This window comes from Lissotriton helveticus, chromosome 5_1 (genome assembly GCF_964261635.1).
Source record: "Lissotriton helveticus chromosome 5_1, aLisHel1.1, whole genome shotgun sequence".
Lineage (NCBI taxonomy): Eukaryota > Metazoa > Chordata > Amphibia > Caudata > Salamandridae > Lissotriton > Lissotriton helveticus.
Genome location: NC_136065.1, coordinates 1,238,334,586 through 1,238,353,984, shown reverse-complemented (window position 1 = coordinate 1,238,353,984; position 19,399 = coordinate 1,238,334,586). Strand labels below are relative to the sequence as shown.

The 19,399-nt window shown below is 41.1% G+C and overlaps 1 protein-coding gene across 1 annotated transcript in view; it reads right to left on the bottom strand.

The window, feature by feature from the left end:
• The window catches only part of LOC144755247 (scavenger receptor cysteine-rich domain-containing protein DMBT1-like), a 1,092,132-nt gene that overhangs the window by 1,005,189 nt on the left and 67,544 nt on the right, over positions 1–19,399 (bottom strand). Inside the window, exon 2 of the mRNA XM_078643990.1 lies at positions 4,008–4,049. The gene's annotated coding sequence lies outside the window, so the exon portion shown is untranslated. The remainder of the gene's footprint in view (positions 1–4,007; positions 4,050–19,399) is intronic.

The following is a 19,399-nucleotide window of genomic DNA, read 5'->3' as shown; positions in this document are numbered from 1 at the left end:
ACATTTGACAGAGCACCCACCCTAGGCAAGACTAGGTCACTGAGCGCTAGGTAGGAGTACACTATACACAGCATATATATGCCAACATATATTCACTTTCTTAGAACAATGGTGGAATTGTTTGTCCTTTTTACTGTTCCTATATTGTAAATTACACTAATCCATTTCATTCTACTAATTATTACATAACACATATTTTTTACAAGAATTACAATGCTTCAAAAAATATTGAAATGCTTTGCTGAGTATTCTTGTATATTTTCTTGGGTATGCATGAGAGTCCAAACGGTGGGGTTCTAGAACTGCTACCACAATTTCCTTGGGTGGTCAGTGTTGTTATGTTCTAAGGTTGCACAAACATTTGTTACCCAGTGAGGTAGGGGTACGGATGGCATACAGTGGGCTAGCAGGGCTACAGGCCAACATATTCTAAGGGTGTGCATGGACTCGGCTACAATGCCAAAAGCCTCCACGCACTCAACATCGGACGATCACACACCTGCTTTCTGGCCACCCCGAAGTGCACCAAAGGACCCTTCTCCTGCCGGAGCAGCAGCTTCACCAGTCTCCAAGCCACCAACCTGCCCACCAGGACAGGACGCAACCACCTCAGATGCATACTTCTGAACAACCGCTTTGCATGCAAACAAGCTGTCGAACTCTGGGACCTGCTCGACACATCCTCCCTGGACGTCGCTTTCCTGACAGAGACCTGGATGAACGAATCCTCTGCACCCGACATCGCCATAGCCATCCCGGACGGCTACAAGATCACTCGCAGAGACCGCACCAACAGAGTAGGAGGTGGAATCGCCATCATCCACAAGTCCAACCTCAAGGTCTAGACCAACTCTGACGACACCCTCAGCACCGCCGAACACCTGCACTTCCAGATCCACACCGATCCCAACACCGCCCTCAGAGGAACTCTGATCTTCAGATCCCCCAGAACCCGGCCTCATTTCAGCGACTCCATCGCCGACTTCGTCAGCACGCACTTCCTCTCCTCCACAGACGACATCCTCCTTGGAGACCTGAACTTCCACCATGAAAACAACAACGACACCAACTCCACCACCCTGATCAACAACCTCGCCAAACTCGGACTTAGACAGCTTGTCACAACACCTACCCACTCCGCCGGACACACGATTGACCCCATCTTCTCCGCAAGATCCCACGTCTCCTTCAGCCACACCAACGAACACCACTGGATTCACTTCACCTTCCGGAAACCCACCACACACCAACGCACCCAACAGATCCCCCGCCGTAGCTGGAGTAAAATTAGCAAAGTCCAGCTACACACCGCCCTTGCCCAAAGCCCACCCGCTGACCCCGATGCTGCAGCCAGCAACCTCAGGCGTTGGATCAACGACTGCGCCAACGCTCTTGCCCCGATCAAGAAACTCTCTATTACACGTACCTACAGGAATGCCAGCTGGTTCTCTTTGGACCTCCAGACCTCCAAACAAACCTGCCGAAAACTAGAGAAGAAATGGCACCGCAAACAGACACCGGAGTACCAAGCAGCTCACAAGAAAGCCATGCGCCAACACCATCACCTCATCAGATCCGCCAAAAGAACCTCCTTCAAGGACCGCCTCAACAATAACGTACACAACAGCAAAGAGCTCTTCAACATCGTGAAGGAACTCTCCAACCCCAGCTCCAACACCAACGACATCCCACCATCGCAAGATCTGTGCAACTCCCTTGCCACATTCTTCCATCGCAAGATCACAGTCATCCACTACAGCTTCAACAACCTGACCACCCCGTCAGCCAATGACACCTCAGATCCCACGGCCACTACCCACAGCAACACTCTGCTCACCTGGACCAACATCAACGACGACGACACCATCAAAATCATCAACACCACCCACTCCGGCTTCCCATCAGACCCGTGCCAACAACACATCATCAAAAAAAACAGCGCCACCATCGCGACTCACCTCCGCAAGGTCATCAACATCTTCTTTGAGACCGTGACCTTCCCGGAGAGCTGGAAGCACGCTGAGATCAACGCCTTGCTCAAGAAACCCAAGGCAGATCAGAGAGACCTCAAGAACTTCCAGCCCATCTCACTGCTCCTGTTCCCGGCGACGGTCATCGAGAAAACCGTCTACAACAGCTGACCCGCTACCTCAAGGAGAACAACATCCTGAACCCATCCAAGTCTGGGTTCCACAGCAACCACAGCACTGATACTGTCCTCATCGCCGCCACCGATGACATCAGGGCCCTGCTGGACAACGGCGAAACCGCAGCCCTCATCCTCCTGGACCTATCAGCCACCTTCGACACGGTCTGCCACCGTACCCTACACACACGCCTTCACAACGCAGGGATCCGACATAAGGCTCTGGAATGGACCACCTCCTTCCTCTCTGGCAGATCCCAGAGAGTCCGCCTCCCCCTTTCCATTCCGAAGCCTCCAAGATCATCTGCGGCGTACCCCAAGGATCATCTCTCAGCCCGACATTGTTCAACATCTACATGGCGCCAGACTGCACAACCTCAACATCATCTTCTACGCCGACGACACACAGCTGATCCTCTCCCTCACCAAGGACACCCTCACCACCAAAACCAACCTCCACGAAAGAATGAAAGCCGTCGCCGAATGGATAAAGAACAGCCGCCTGAAGCTGAACTCGGAAAAGATGGAGGTCCTCATCCTTGGCTCCACCCCCTGAGCCTAGGATGGCTCCTAGTGGCCGACCGCCCTGGGAACATCACCGATACCCACCGACCACGTACGCAACCTAGGGTTCAGCCTCGATTCAACGCTCTCCATGACTAAGCAAGTCAACGCCGTCTCATCCTCCTGCTTCAACACCCTCCGCATGCTCTGCAAGATCTACAAGTGGATCCCCACTGACACAAGAAGATCAGTCACCCAAGCCCTCATCAGCAGCAGACTGGACTATGGATATGCCTTCTACGCGGGAGCCCCAGACCAACTGCTGAAACAACTCCAACGCATACAGAACGCCTCTACCCGCCTGATCCTCGACTTCCCTCGACACAGCCACATCACACCCCACCTGAGAGACCTGCACTGTCTGCCAGTCAACAAGAGTATCACCTTCAAGCTCCTCACCCACTCACACTAGGCATTCCATGACACCGGACCAGCATGCCTTAACAGACGACTCACCTTATACACCCCGAACAGCCAGCTCTGTTCCACCGACCGCGCCCACGTACCGTCCCCCACATACGAAGAGCAACCTCCGGCGGCAGATCGTTCTCCTACCTCTCCGCCAAGACCTGAAACACCCTCACCATCTTCCCACGGCAGACCCAAGACCTACCAACCTTCAGGAGGCTACTCAAGACCTGGCTATTCGAGTAGTAGCAGCACCCCCTCCCTCCAGCACCTTGAGACCCTGACGGGTGAGTAGTGCGCTCTACAAATTTCCTTGATGGATTGATTGATCAGTCTGGCACAATCCCTGATGTTTATGTTGTCTGACAAACGCACAGTTTGTACCGTAAATGTACAAGCCGTACAACATGCCTTGTAAGCTTTCCTGCCCACATTCAGCCTACTCTCTTTACAGAATTGCTTCAGCTCCCTCACAATGTATAATGCTAGGCAATTGAGATCAAGGGACATTCCGACAAGGTATCACATAAGCATCAACAAAGAGTCCCAAGTTGATGAAGGTGAAGCATGAGTCAAATTTAGAAAAATAACCAAATAAGAGGAAAAAGAGAAATTCAAAAACTGAATAATCTTAGATATGGGATGGTAGTGCACATCAAATTACTCAATGGCACTCCACAAACACAAGTCCTATCCTCACTGCTGATCATTTTATAATCATGCATTTTGATTTTAAATCTAATAAGCATAAAATAGCTAAGGATTCACTTAAAAGTTAAGATCTCTTACCCCGGCACACTGTCAAGGGAGGTTGACTTTTTAAAACTAAACTTTATTATTAATATAAATATTTTAACAAGAAGGATTAAAAATGTCAGGTTCCTTTTACCTGGTTTTGTTGTTGATAATGTTGTACTTGTTCCAATTACACCTGAAATAGAAGAATGACAGTTTATGTAATTATACAGTGTGCTAAGATTTTTCTAAAAAGCATTTAAACCTATACTATAAAATTTGTTTATTCAAAGGGATTTGTTTAAAATTGTTTGTTAACGGTATCTTAGCAATCTTTGCCGAAATGCTCAGTAAGGAGGAGAGAATCTTAAATAGTCCAGATGTAAAAAGTATGATCAAACCAATACATTTCTCTAATCTTTTGCTTGCCATTTCAATAACTGTGATGTAACACTGCAAAGCAATCTAATTTGAAAATGTATACATACTTAAGTATGTGTATGGTATTTAAGTAGAACAAGCCTAGCCCAAATATAGAGAGCATTATACCGGGTCAAGCATTTGGTTCGGAAGTGAAAGGAGAGACGGGTGTTGTCTGGGAGCAGATGAGCATGGTCATTGCATTTTGTTAGAGTAGTGTTTGGGCCAACCTGATGGATATGGAAATATTGTTCACGGTGAAATGAAATGAAAAATAAATTGATAAAGAGCGATACAGTGTCAAGGCGCGGGGTCATCAGGTGAAAAAATGCAGAAGGGTATTAATACAGAATCAAAGATTGAAGAGCCAAGTCTTTAACGCTTTCCTGAAGGCCAATAAGTGAGTTTCATCTTTGAACCTCTGGGGAAGCGAATTTCAGAGTCTGGTTGTGCCAACCAGAAAGCTTCTCCCACCCCAGGAGCTTTTCCTGAACTTGGGGATCACCAGATTGTGAGCATGGGCTGAGCTTTGATAGCGCGCAGGATTGTATAGTTGAAAGTTTTGTTTAAAAAAGACTGGTCTTACGTCATGGGTTGTTTTAAATGCTATACAGGGAGCCTTAAACTCAATTTGTCTCTTTACTGATAGCCAGTGTAGCTCTTTTAGCGCTGCAAAGGCAGATTTGTGCTTAGGGATGGTCAACAAAAAGCATGCTGGGGCATTTTGCAATATCTGCAATTTAGTTACACATTTCGTCCGAAGGTTGATGACAAGACCATGGCAATAGTCGGCTATGGACAGGACGAGAGCCAAGACCACTAGCTTACGTAAATTAACATGGATAAATGGAAGAATCTTTCTAAGTAATTTTACGTATAGAAAGATACAGAGGCTACTTGGTTTATGTGGGCTTGGAGTCAAAAGTGACTCCCAGGTTTTTTACCTTATTTGTGAGAATAGGTAGCGTGCCCAGCTCCGAAGACCGCAAAGCAGGGGACCAGAAATTAGTGTTGCTGCCAAAGAGTAGGATGTCAGTTTTACTGGAGTTTAATTTTAAACAATTAGTTGCCATCCAGTCTCCCACCTGGTGAAGGCAGGTATAGAACTGTGCTGCTGTGTCTTAAGGCAAGCCTGTCACTGAAACCACGATCTGGGTATCATCAGCATAGGAAATTGCAGAGAAACCCAGAGATCAGATTAGGCTTGCCCGAGGAGCAATGTATATTTTAAAGAGGGTGGGGCACAATGATGAGCCCTGTGAGACTCCACACAGCAGTGTGATATTAGGTGACTTAAATTCCAAAAGAGCCACAAACTGTTCACGGCCAGTCAGGAACTATCTAAGTAAAATAAGAGCCTTTCCTTTGATACTTTTTCTCTCCAGGAATACCAATTTTTTTATGATTGACAGTGTTGAATGTGGCAGAGAGGTCTAGCAGCAGAAATGCTGTGTTATCCCCTGCATCGACCATCTGCTTATCTGTTCCAATGCTGAAATCAGTGCCTGTACTTCGGTGCTTTCTAAGTGGCATCCAAGAAGGCGTGTTTCTCCATATATTCTGATAATACCACATTCATGGCTTTTTCTATCATTTTTGCAGGCAGGGGGAGTCTTGAGATTGGCGATAATTATTGGGATCTGCCTCGTCTAGATTTGCTTTTTTGAGGAGAGGGAGAACAGATGACAATTAATGTAAAGGTGAACAGAATTATCAACTTGTCCCTCCAGACAGGCAATGTCCCAGTAGGGTGCAATTGTGTCACTCGTAAAAAAAACATTGTTAGACCATCTTAATTCAGGGAACTACCGGCCTATCTCTCTTCTGCCTGACCTGGCCAAGGTGTGCAAGAAGGTCGTCAACAGACAACTAATGGCATTTGTTGAGAGGGAGGGCATTCTGCATCCAGCACAGTCTGGGTTCCGGGCCACCCAAAGTACTGATTCGGTCCTGGTGGAGGTCGTTGAGGCTATTCGGGGGTGTCTGGAAGCCGGGGGGAAGGCAGCATTGATTCTGCTCGACCTCTCGGCGGTGTTTGGCATGGTCCTGCATTCTCTAATCAGTCAGTTATACAATCAATTTTTCAACAAAAAAATCATCCATTTAGACACTTATATACCCATTTATTCTTCCATCGACATTGACACGTACATATATAAAACATATTTAATTTTCAGAAAAACACACATTCACTGGATGATGTTGTCAGTGATGTCATCAGTGATGTCATTTCAAATGTCATCAGTGATGTCAAGAGTGATGTCACTGACCATGTCATAAGTGATGTAATATCTGATGTCATCAGCAGTGCATTGCTGGCGCGCGAATAATAGGTAGCTGAACTAACTATAACAGGGGAATTTCAATGGTTTTGTACGAGTGAAATGTCCAGCTAACTATAACGCCCCTGAAACCTATGTTTTTTCAGTGAATGTGTAGTTCCCGAAATAAAATCATTGATGGAACTAACCCCTGTGAGTGCTACTATCTTTATGGAGTAAATCCCATGGATACTTAGGAGCTTGGATATATATATATATATATATATTCACTGAAAAAACCATAGGTTATAGACCATATATAGTTAGGAATTAGCATTTAAAAAACCTTTTTTTACTCACACAAAACCATTGAAATTCCATATATAGTTAGTTGTACTAACTATATATCGCGCACCCGCAATCCACTGCTGATCATGTCACATATTACATCATTCATGACATGGTCAGTGACATCACTGATGACATCACTGATGACATCTCAAATGACAGTGAATTTCAATGGTTTTTTAATAGCAAATATCAAAACCTTTAAAATGTATTCTTCTTTAAATCTTAAAATATATTTTACATGTTTTTAATACAATTTTATTTTAATTATTTTTATTGTTTCGCTCCCGGTCCGCGAACCGGTTAGCTTCCCGTTAGCTCAATTTGGAGCCGCGACCCGGTCCTCGAACCGGTAAACGTTCCGTTTGCGCAACTGTCGCGTTAGAAAACAACATCGTGACGCGTCGCGTCAGCATGACGTTTCGCGTTGTCGCGTGATACGTCATATGACGCACCACGTTAGCGTACCCGGAAGCGAACCGGTACGCGAAGCGAGGCGCGAAGCGCAGCTTCCTGGAAGCGAACCGGGACGCGGCGCAAAGCGCGTAACGTAAACACAGCAGGTCATGTGACTTGGTAATAACACTTTTCATTGGTTCATTTCACTTTTGGTTTCCTAATGGTGTAAGACTAGGTCATGTGATCTAAAATTAACACTTTTCATTGGTTTAGAACTATTGTTTTTCCCAAATGATGAAAACCCCTCCTTCTTTCCTCACTCTGACTTTCATCTTTGTGAGAGAAAGACCCTTTGTTATCAGTGAGCAATGGCTTCATTAGTAGCTTCAGCTGGTGCTTCCCCACCACCTCCACCACATCCAAGGAAGAGAGGACCACCTGCTGAAGTTATAATTCAGCAAGAAGAGGAAGAAGAGGAAGAGGAGGAAGAGCAGGAAGAGAGGCAGTTTTTGCCTGAGGAGCCCAGGAGGTCTCATCTGAAAGAAAACTTTATTTGGCAATTTTTTAAATTTCCCCGGGGCCAAAAAAAAATCAATGCACGGTACGTAACTTGCCTTATATGTAAAGATAGACTGTCCAGAGGGACCGAGAAGAAGTACAGTTACGGCAATTACACAATGCATCGCCATATGAGTAGGTGGCATCCTAACAACTACAGTGTTGCGCAGTTACGTGACGAGCAAGATAATCCCCCTTCTATGGCCAGAAGATCAGTTGTACCGGAAGTGACGGGACCAGAGGGGAGGGAGATGGTCCCAAATATACAAATGAGATTCGGGGAAGTGAAACAAGTGTGCGTGCATTGTAATCAGTTCATTTGCTACAGAGAAAGTAGCATCACGCTAATCAACAGAGCTATCGACAATCATGTTTGTCCGAAACGCCCCAGACAATAAATTCTTTTTTTTTGTTGCTCCTGTTGAGCCCTTTACAATGAATCGTTTTCGTCCCCCCCCCAAAAAAAAACCAAAAAAATATAAAACCGTTCAGAAAATACAAAAAAAGTAAAAAAATGTTCAGAAAAATAATAAAAAAAATATAAAACAACAAAAACAATAAAAAAAAAGTTCTTTTCAGAACTACCTCCCCGTCATAAAAAAATTGGTAGAATATTTGGAACTCTGCCAACCTCTATTTCGCTTGCTTCGCTTCCAGGTTCGCTCGCCGGTACGCGAACCGGGAGCGAACCCAAAAAATGTTTTTTAAAAAAAGAACAGTAAGTATAAGGGAAGGAAACAGACAGTTATGTTAAAAGAAAGACAGCTATACGGAGTAAACTAGAGATACTGTTACCCGCAATCCACTGCTGATGATGTCACATATTACATCATTCATGACATGGTCAGTGACATCATCAGCAGTGGATTGCGGGTAACAGTATCCCTAGTTTACTCCCTATAGCTGTCTTTCTTTTAACATAACTGTCTGTTTCCTTCCCTTATACTTACTGTTCTTTTTTTTTAAAATTTTTTTGATCAGTCAGAAACAGTGACAGTAATAGAGACAGAGTGAGTGAACAAGAGTGAAGAAGTATGAGAAGAGAGGGACTGAGAAAAATAGTGGAAGGAGTAGAGTAATTAAGTAATAGAGAAAGGAATGAGGGAAGTAGCAAAGGCAGGAAAGTGAGGGTTAAAGAAATGAAGCAGTGGAACTAATAGAAGTTAAATGTGATAGAAATATAACGAAAAGAGTACAAAACATTTACCTTATAATTGTCGTTAAGTTAGTCATTTGATATTTTTATACTTTCAATCTGTGAAAGAGAGAACAAACATTTGAAAAATATTAAAACATGTTTTTAAAAATTAGAAAAGACAAGGGAAAAGATTGAAGGACAAACAGTTTTTCAACAACTTTGACACTTACAGAAGCCTCTGCTTCTCCATGCCCCTACACAGTCCTAAAAATATATATTTTAAACTAACAGTATCTTGATGCAGATGAAGTGAGTCCTATCTTGCAACATGGTGCATCTTTTGCATCACTGCTGCATCGGTTTCATGTGGCATGGGTTTTTTACAGCATGACACATCTGCCTAGATGCATCAATTTGTAATTTTGTCACCTCATAGCAAATCTTTTCCACTGCCACTGCGTCACAAAAGTGACGCACAGTGGCGCAAAAGAGGCATACACCTATCATAAATCTGTCCCTAACATGTTAAATGATTGATTCGGGATGACGATAAGGTGTGGCCTATCCAGAGGTTTGTTTAAGGTGAGGCCTACTCAGGGTTGCAGATCAAATTTACGGTTGTTGAAGAATACAGAGGAGATAATACATGTGAAGGCCTACCAATGAAGTAAGTCATGTCCACTTCACTCTTGAACAAAGGCCAGACCTCTTCTGTGTCCGTGGACAGACCTAAACTTCATCTGCACAATGTCATTCGTAAACTTAGGAAACACAGGTGATGTAATTGAAAAATGTGGAGTTTATTTTCCTCATTTCACAATCACATCACCTGTGTTGCCTTTGCTTAGGTATCTCATAGTGCAGATGGAGTCTAGCATATCAAAGAGTACACAGAAGTTGAGCAGTGTATACAACAATTTTGACATTTACAAAAGCTTCAGCTTCTGCATGCCCCCTACACAGTGCTAATTATATACATTTTAAACTGATGGTATCTTGCTGGAGATGAACTGAAACCTATCTTGCAACATGGTGCATCTTTTACACAAAAGTGACCCACAGCGGCACAAAAGAGGCACACGGCCATCATAAATCTGACCCTAACATTTTAAATGATTGTTTCAAGATGCCGATAAGGTGTAACCTATCCACAGATTTGTTTCAGGTAAGTCCTACTCAGGGTTGCAGATGAAATTTAGGTTTGTTGAAGAATACAGAGGAGATAATACATGTGCAGACCTACCAACGAAGTGAGTCATGTCCACTGCACTCTTGAACAAATGTCAGACCTCCTCTGTCTCCTGGAACAGGCCTAAACCTCATCTACACAATGTGATGTGTAATGTTTGGAAACACAGGTAATATAATTGAAAAACGTGCAATTTTTTTGCTCATTCCACAATCATATCACCTGTGTTTCCTTTGCTTAGGTATCTCATTGTGAAAATGTAGTCTATCATATGAAAGACTACGTAGAATATGAGCACTGTATGCAACAACTTTGACGCTTACAGAAGCCTCTCCTTCTCCATGCCTCCTACACAGTTCTAAATGTACATCATAAATGCAAACAGTACAGAATTAATTATACATGTTAAATGGTTTATTTTTGCTGTTCTCAGAATGTATCAAATTTCACTAAAAACAGTGACTTGAAGGTATTCATCATATAACAGCGGGGAAAAAAAAAACACAATCACAATGATTGTGTTTAAAAAACCCATACAACATAACAAATCAGAATTCAGAACTCCTTAAAATTAACTTACTTTCCATGACGTCGAAGGATGTCCTATGAACAGCTTACACTCTGTTGTGCTCTTATTACTTTCAGCCCGCCAATTTGTGAAAGAAAACCTCCATCGTTTTGAAAAATATGTTACATACAATAAATGACTTCTCGCTCTCTACCACACGTTTCCACAAGGCCAAATCATGTAAGAGCCATTTATAACTCTTGGAATTCTTGTAAGCCAATCCCGTCATTTTATATTTCCGCAACTTTCAGAATTAAAATGTTGAAGATCATTTTCACAATCCTGGACTACTAATATCTTACCCTTCTTGCTCACTCATGTTCTACATTTCCTATGACACTGATACTGCTTACTATGAAGCAGACTTACACTACCTCTATGACTACTACAATTATTTAATTCTCTACATCACTTTTAATCACAAAGCAATATAAAACAGTAGACAGCATTGCAGACTTACATTCCCTCTACTCCATGTTTTGATTGGCTGCTTGAATTAGCTTATAAAAAGAAATAGTTTTTCTGAACTCATTCAAAGTGCAGTTATTTTTCCATGACGTCCAGTGTTATGGTAAGAAGTTATGTCTCTGTACTACACTTATCCTCAAGGCCAAATCGTGTAGGAGCCATTAGAACTTCTTGAAATTCCTCAGAGCACATCCCGAGATTCTTTCCCTAAAATTTTGGTTTTAAAAACACCAGGTAAGAATTTTTAAGGTCATACGGCAATTTTTTTTTGAAAATTAAAACAGAATCGTTGCAGAATGACCAGCCGTTTCTAGACTTTAAATAAGCTGTGTAATGTCCTGATGTTATTGAAGGACCGTCATGATATATAATTGCTGCAGTTACAAAAGTCCTTCCTGATATTGACAACTGTGAAGCCACAAAATTTTTAATTAAAGTTGTCAATTTTGTTCCATCAGGCCTACATCGTTGGAACATTAAAATGACATACTGGCCATATGTTCGTATAAATAATGTTGACATCATTTCAGATTTACATTGGCTACACTCCATGTTGTGATCAGCTGCTTTTACTAGCTTATTAAAAGAGACTGATTTACTGTCTGGCAAAGTTAAATATATAAATCTTTCTGAGTCTACACTAGTAGTACTTGATACCCTACAGTTCTCGCAGTCATGCTGCCATTGATAAGAAAGCCCAAACAGGTGATCTACAGCTACACCTTCAGCATGCAATACATCAAGCATATACATTAAAAACTCCTGACAATCTTGCTGAATATTTTGAGAGAATTGTGTTTGACCTGAACATCTGTCTAACAGATGTCGAATTTCAGACACACTTTCTATTTTTGTTCTATCAGTGCTACATTTCTCTAACACAGAATTTAACAAACTGCAAAATCTTTGATCAGAATTAACCACAATCTCTTCTTTTACATTTTCTAGAGAAAACAAAACATTAACCACTACATTAGCATAGCAGTTGACACCAGAACTGTTTTCAAATTGAAAACCAACAACATCTTCAACAGAATCCTTTTTGTTTCTGCTTATAATTTCAGGTTCATCGACTTTTCGTCTTTTTGCTGCAACCTCCCTAGTATTGGTCACATTTCTTCGTTTCCGGCCTACCACACGTTTCTCAAACAAAGGATATTGAGGCAAATGTGGCGCATACTCTCTTCTTAACCTATTGTATTCCTTAACACAATCTAGATCCGCACAAATGTTTGTGACATCACACTCAATCAAGTACAATCCCGATAAAGTTCTAACTCGTGACAATGCCACATATGCCATACCCTCCTTGAACACAGAACTGCCAATATTCACCAATGCACTGTCTACACTTAAACCTTGCGATTTATGGATTGTCACCGCATATGCCAAGCAAACAGGAAACTGCTTACGGCGAACATATAAGTCTTTTACAAGCAAAAATCTAGCAGAACAACGACCAATTAGCTGTACTTCCTCAATGCCATCAAATTTAATTTTTAAAAATTCAATTCCATCTCTATTTCTGTATTTCACAAAATCAACAACATTACCCATTGATCCATTTACCAGACCTCTTTCAACATGTAAATTCCTTCTTAAAATTATACGGCAGTTCAAGCACACATTCAGAGTCTTTTCAAAACCTGCAGTTTTAGATATAGTCTTCTCTAATGAATCCAATTTTGTTTTCAAATTCTCAGACAAAATAATTGTTGATCCCATATGCTCTACTCTGTCAATAGCTTCCAGTTTCACAATCTCTTGCTTATCTAAATGCAACATTTTGTTGTTGAAGATGGCACATTCTGCAAGAGTTGGCATCAAACATATTCCAGATTTCTTCTCAGTAATTTTCTGAAAAATATTCTCAGGCACAACATCTTGTTCTGGATATAAATTTGACAGTAATCGTGCATGTAAAGCTTCTTTCCCATGCTCGGTCACTTTTCCAATTCTAACATCTTGTAGAATATTCTTGTAAACTTCATCCTTCGCCTGACGCATATTTTCATGCAGTTCAGCATAATTGAAGTTTAACCATATATTGACGTTGCCAATGCTCCCTAGGCACTTCCTGGTATCTTCATGCGTGAGCATTTTGAACACAGGTTGCCCTTTCACTGGTGTCAGCTGCAGAAGATCTCCGAAAACAATGATGTGTTTGCCACCAAATAACACATCATACTCTGTTTTGAGAACTTCTTGCATTCTCAAATGCACAAAGGCAAGCATGACATTGGAAACCATGCTTACTTCGTCAATGATAAGAAGTTTCATTTTCCTCAAGATTCTTGAAACTTCACAACAAGCATCTCCAGATAGCTTGTGATATTGTAATTTGTTGTCATGCTCCACTGGCAGCATCAGTAAAGGATGTAAAGTAATCCCTTTAATGTTATGTGCTGCCAGTCCAGTTGGAGCGGTGACAACACAAGACAGCGATGACTCAGTCCTTTCCTGCAAATAACATGAAGTTGCTTTAATGAGGAAACTTTTTCCAGTTCCCGCTTCTCCATTCACGTACAGTCGGACAGGCTTCAACGACGTACATGAGCACTCTTTCATCTCATGACTTAATCCATGATCAATTTGCTTGGTAACTTCGTCATATATTTTCCTCTGCTCAACTTTGAGTTGTCTTTCCAAGTCTTCTAAGTTAACCGCATCCTCCTGAGCATGTGCCATGGCTCTTTCCACTTCATTCATGGCAGTGGCAGCTTCATTTTCGATAACAGGTCCTCCTAGTGGATCCTGACTCAATGAAGCAGAACTCTGACTGTCCTGAGAACTGTGTCTGGCAATCTCGGCTGCAATCGTTGCTTCCTGCTCGATTTCCGCATTCAACATTTCTACATATTTAGGAAAAGCAGGACATTCTATGGTCTCCTTGGCGGCAGTGAAAGAGTCTTCATAACAGAGGAAATCTCCAAGCAGTTCCTCTTCTGCACGCCAAGGCTTGAAAAGTTGCAAAAGTGCTAAATAGAAAAACTCCTTTTTTTCAGGAGATTCGCCACTCAATTTTCGATGGTTTACCAAGTGGCATTTTCTTTGCTTGACCAGACATCCCTCACTTCCAATTACAGCATACACTCCTTTCTCAGTATCTTCTTTGATGTTCCTCTTGAATATGTAATTTTGAAGAACCTCATACAGACAAACATTCTCGAGGTGACTGCTTCGATTTGGATAATATGTATCCAACATGTTGGTCTTCAAAATGTCGGTACTGTTTGGCTCCTTTTCCGCCAAATACTCAATTTCCCGCACAGGTTTCAGAACTCGATTACGCGTTGCAGCAAGACCAAGACTCGCCCAAACGATACTCCTAGATTTGGTATAGAGACTTGCTGAAGACAACCGGTCAGAACATTCGTAAGCTCCGATTTCTCGATGCGACAACATCTTCAGACTGAAACTGTACAACTTCTTACTGAGGCTCTTTTCATGGGAAATGTCCTCCCACATATCCTTCAATTCTGTCTTCTCTTTTTTGGTGATGTAACATGTCACATACCGAGCCACAGCCATACAGTTATCAGCCACAAACTGTATATCCATGTTAGCATTCCACATGGACAAAATCACCGGGTTGTAGTCGTTGATGTACTTGGACTCTTCGTTCCTCTTCAAATTGTATGTGTTTTTAGGTGATTTCTTCATCACATTATGTCGCAGCGAAGACATCAAACTGTTTACTCTTCCTTTAGAAATCACCGGTCGTGGAAAGCCGAAACGACATTTGGTGTAGAACTTGTCCTTGTTTCGGAATTTACGACGACAGTACTTTCCACAACGATGGCTTTGGAAACGTAGAACTTTTTCTCTTAGGCTTTTCTTCTCCTTTGCGTTTGGAACAGCACACGTAGAATACTGTTGTATGAAACTCATCACTGAGTCTTCTGGATCCGTTCCAAATTTAGGTGCATCCTTGATCCACAGCAGCATATGTATATGAGGAGCACCTCTTGCTTGGTACTCCTTTCTCCAGAAGAAATCCAACACCTCTCCAAGAGGTGGATTCTTCTTATTCATGATGAAAGACATCATAGCTTCAAATCTATGATTGAAGTACCGGCATACATTGACTGGATCCAAAGAGCACAGTTCTCCGGGTGTCTTGAATTCGATGTTTTCAATGTTTCCATTTGCCTCTCGTAGAAATTCAAGTAAGTCTTCCCAGCCATACTCGGCACAGCTCAGAGTGAGGAACCATGTGGGAGTTCCTAAGTTCCTCAGCATACATTTTAAATCACCATGACGACGGTACCAGTACTCATTAGTACCACGCTGACACGCCATGAGATTAATCAGGTGAGAATCTAAAATACTGTCTTGGACATTGACTTTATCCATAAAGTCACTTGCCGAGATGTTTTGCATGTGTATACCACTTTTCAAGATGTGGTTCACTGCATATGACAGTCCAGACAGATCGCTTTCAAACAGGAGATGAAACAAATAGGGAATACATTGTCGAAACCTAGCATCTCCTGCATACAATCGCAAAGTCCGGTATTCAGAAGCAGGAATTTGATGAGGTCGCTCATCATATCTTCCTCCCTGACCTGTTGGAAAAAGCTGTGGGAAACACCGAGCTTCCAAACTTTCCTCCCAAACACTAATGGGACTCCCTTTGGCTTGTTTCATTTGAAACAACTCGATAGCATTCCCCATGACTTCCTTGGAATGCAAAGGATGAACACTATAATGTTCATATATTTCTTCACTAGTAGAGGGTTCTACTTTCTCAATTTGACCAGCACACAAATCGCTATCCTCTTCCTCACTTACTTCCTCTTCTGCAACATATATATTCTTATAGTACTTATTATTTTTTTTCAAATACAATGTTGCCTTTTTGACTTTCCTAACATCCACTAAATCTTGCCATATTTTCTTATTCTTTGTCGGAACCCCATTAACTAAGATAACCAGAGGGTCCTCTTCCACTTTTTCTACTCCAATTGTGTTAATGTTTTTCTTCAAATCTAGAGGCAAATAAACAACTCTTCCCTTTAATCCTCTCTGTAAATCTGATGGAGGCAATTTCCCTGTCTTTGGCTCCATTCTTACAATAGCCTAAAAGGGATGGATACTTTGAATCAAAATAGATTCATAAGTATTTAAATCCTTCAATTCAGAAGGAATCTCAACCAATTCCAGATTATTATGAACTGCTCTAGCAGGCATCTGGTTTTGATTTAATTTGCTACAACAATAAGTACACACACGTTGATCCGATCCCAAATCAAAACAATTTTCTACCATCAAGTATGTTGCGAAATCCTTCCATTCACTATTATTTTCCCTTTCACTTTTTGCATATAAATCCACTAACTTAGTTTGATTCTTATAATAAGTGCGTCGACAACACACACAAGTGAAATTAGGCCTCTCACTTGATTTCACCTGAAACGTCGCAATTTCCCTCTGAAAATTATCTGTACTGGAAACCTGTACACTATCTTCCACATTACCCTCTTCTTCTTGGTCAATTTCAACATTCTCCTCTTTACTTCCAAAGTAACAAAACTCAATTTCTTCACAAATATTCTTCACATCTATTTCAGAACCATGCAAAAGAGCAGCGCATAATTGTTTAAGCATAATTGCTGGACTCTTAGCATAATACAACATTCTAACTAATTTCCTCACTTTATTATGATGCACTGCTAGCATCCTGAAATGATGAAAAACACTCTGGCATACTCTCCTGGAAAGACAAGCCAGTGAATGACCATGCAAACCTGTCACTTCTCTCACTCTGCAAGGATCTAATTCTTGCAACAACTTCATTTTCTACTTCAAACTTTTCTTATTAAATGTCCGTACAAAATCACAAAGCAAATTGATGGAATCCTGTCGCACACTGCAAATACTACTACAATTCCAGGTGTACACAGGACCCTTAGGACGTCTTCCTAAAACCTCATTACCTAACACCTCTTCTGTCTCTGTTGTCACAAGTTTTTCTTTTTCAACTGGACAACCATCTTTCACTTCTTAAGCTCGACCACTGGTGTCAACTGCATGCACCAAATCATTATCCTGGAAATAACTCTCCTCATTAAAAAATGCCTCACAACTTGAACTATGCATCCATTCTCCGGAAAAAACTTCACAAAAATTACTACGATTAACTATTCTCTTCCATCTACTATTTCTTTTGAAATCATAAATTGCCTTGTTTAGCTTCCTAATTCTATTGATTATCAAAATAAATAACTTAACGTTTAATTTCAAATGCCTGATCAATAACTTTCTCAACATTTTTGTTTCTCTTATAAAAAACCACTTTCTGTTGACCTTTCTTAATATTTTTTAACAAATTGCCAATTATCCTGTTGCGGAACATTCGTTTACGAATGTCCCTAAACTGTTGTTTCCTTTTACTATCATGCACAGAGTTATCTCTTGCTCTAGCAGTAACATTTTTGATTGGCCTTTCCTTTCCGTTTAAAATGCTTCTCTTTTTCTGGACTGAAACATTTTCTGTAGTAATATTTTTTTTACTACAAATATTTCTTATAAATGTTTTTGTGCTCTTACCCGGTGCTTTCTTGGTGACTTGACAAGTTTTTTTGTTAGAGGACTGCTGCATTATTTCATGGACCTGCTGTCTTTGACGTTTTGCAGCCTTTCTAAGTCTATCCTTGGTTGGCATGGTGAAATCTTGAAATGATATGCAGTTGAATCTGTGGTAAAATATAATAAAAAATGTTATTAACCACTATTACCAAACAGCAAATCAATAACAGTCATCAAAAACTTAACACACTACTTCACATTTTTACATAGAATATTTTCTAGTGCTTGGCAAATTTAGAATACAGAAATAGCAGAAAAGAAATGGAATTCATATTCATTTTACCTGTGCTGTTTTATATGTGAATCTGATCTAATTTTATGAGCATATTTTAATATTTTATTGAAGACACTACACATAACCTGTTTTTGAAGGTGTCTTTATTTTTAAATGAAACGGTTTACATTTTTACTTTTCATTTATTATAAATTTTTATATGTTTATAGTTCCATAGGCTCAAGCACGTCAGCTTCCCAGCCTATATCATACAATTCTGACAAATCGGCATCCTCATCATTTTCTTCATCATCCTCAGAATTTAAATCATCCAAGGGATCTACTTCCACTGATGTTTCAATTACAAGTTCAATGATAATGTCATAATCAACTGATTGCTGATTGTCACTCATGGTTGATGTTGTCGTTATCTTTAAAGAAAGAGAACAACAATGAGATGTTGCAGAGTAAGAGACAAATCTAAGAGATTATAATAGTAAAATTGTTTAACAAGAGTAACATTTTGCAGCTATTATTTAGCCATGTCCAGCGATGCTGAGGAAGTGAAGCCTATGTCCAAGTTTTCAGTGAACATGACTCATCTCTTCTTAACCTTGGATAAGCCTCATCGACTCTGTGTCCCCTGCTCATACTTAAATGTACAGGGGCAGATTTATGCTAAATAGCGCATCCCCACGGATGCACCAGTTAATGTGCACCGCTGCTCTGCCAGCCATAGTGTGCCGAATTTACAATGTGGAGCACCATTGAGCAAAAACAGCACAGATGCGTCACACATCTGTGCCACAAAAGCAGCACATTGCAGGAATCACATCATAAGCGTGACATGTCTACTGCAATGCACAGGAGGAACCCTCACATTGCATGGTGCATCACTTCTTATGCCTGTTTCAAACAGGCATAAGGATTTCATTCAGCAATGCTATAAAGCTGACTCAGTGAAATCTTCTAAATTTCACTGTGTTAGTTTTACAGGGCTTTCTTGCAAATTAATGCATACCTTGCAACAAAACACCTATATGAAAACTGACGCAGGTTTCATGAGGCACAGGACTTTACAGCATGACACATCTGCCTAGATGCATCAAGTTGTAAATATATCGCCACATAGCAAATCTTTTGCACCGCCGCTGCGTCACAAAAGTGACGCACAGTGACGCAAAAGAGACATACACCTATCATAAATCTGTCCGTAGCATTTTAAATGATTAATTCAGGATGACGATAAGGTGTAGCCTATCCAGAGGTTTGTTTAAGGTGCATGAAGCTCTAGCAGTACATATCCTGAAATGTAATTGATTTCAAAAAACGTTTTTAAACACAACATATAAATCAATTGTATACCTACATTCATGGGGAAATGACTTAAAA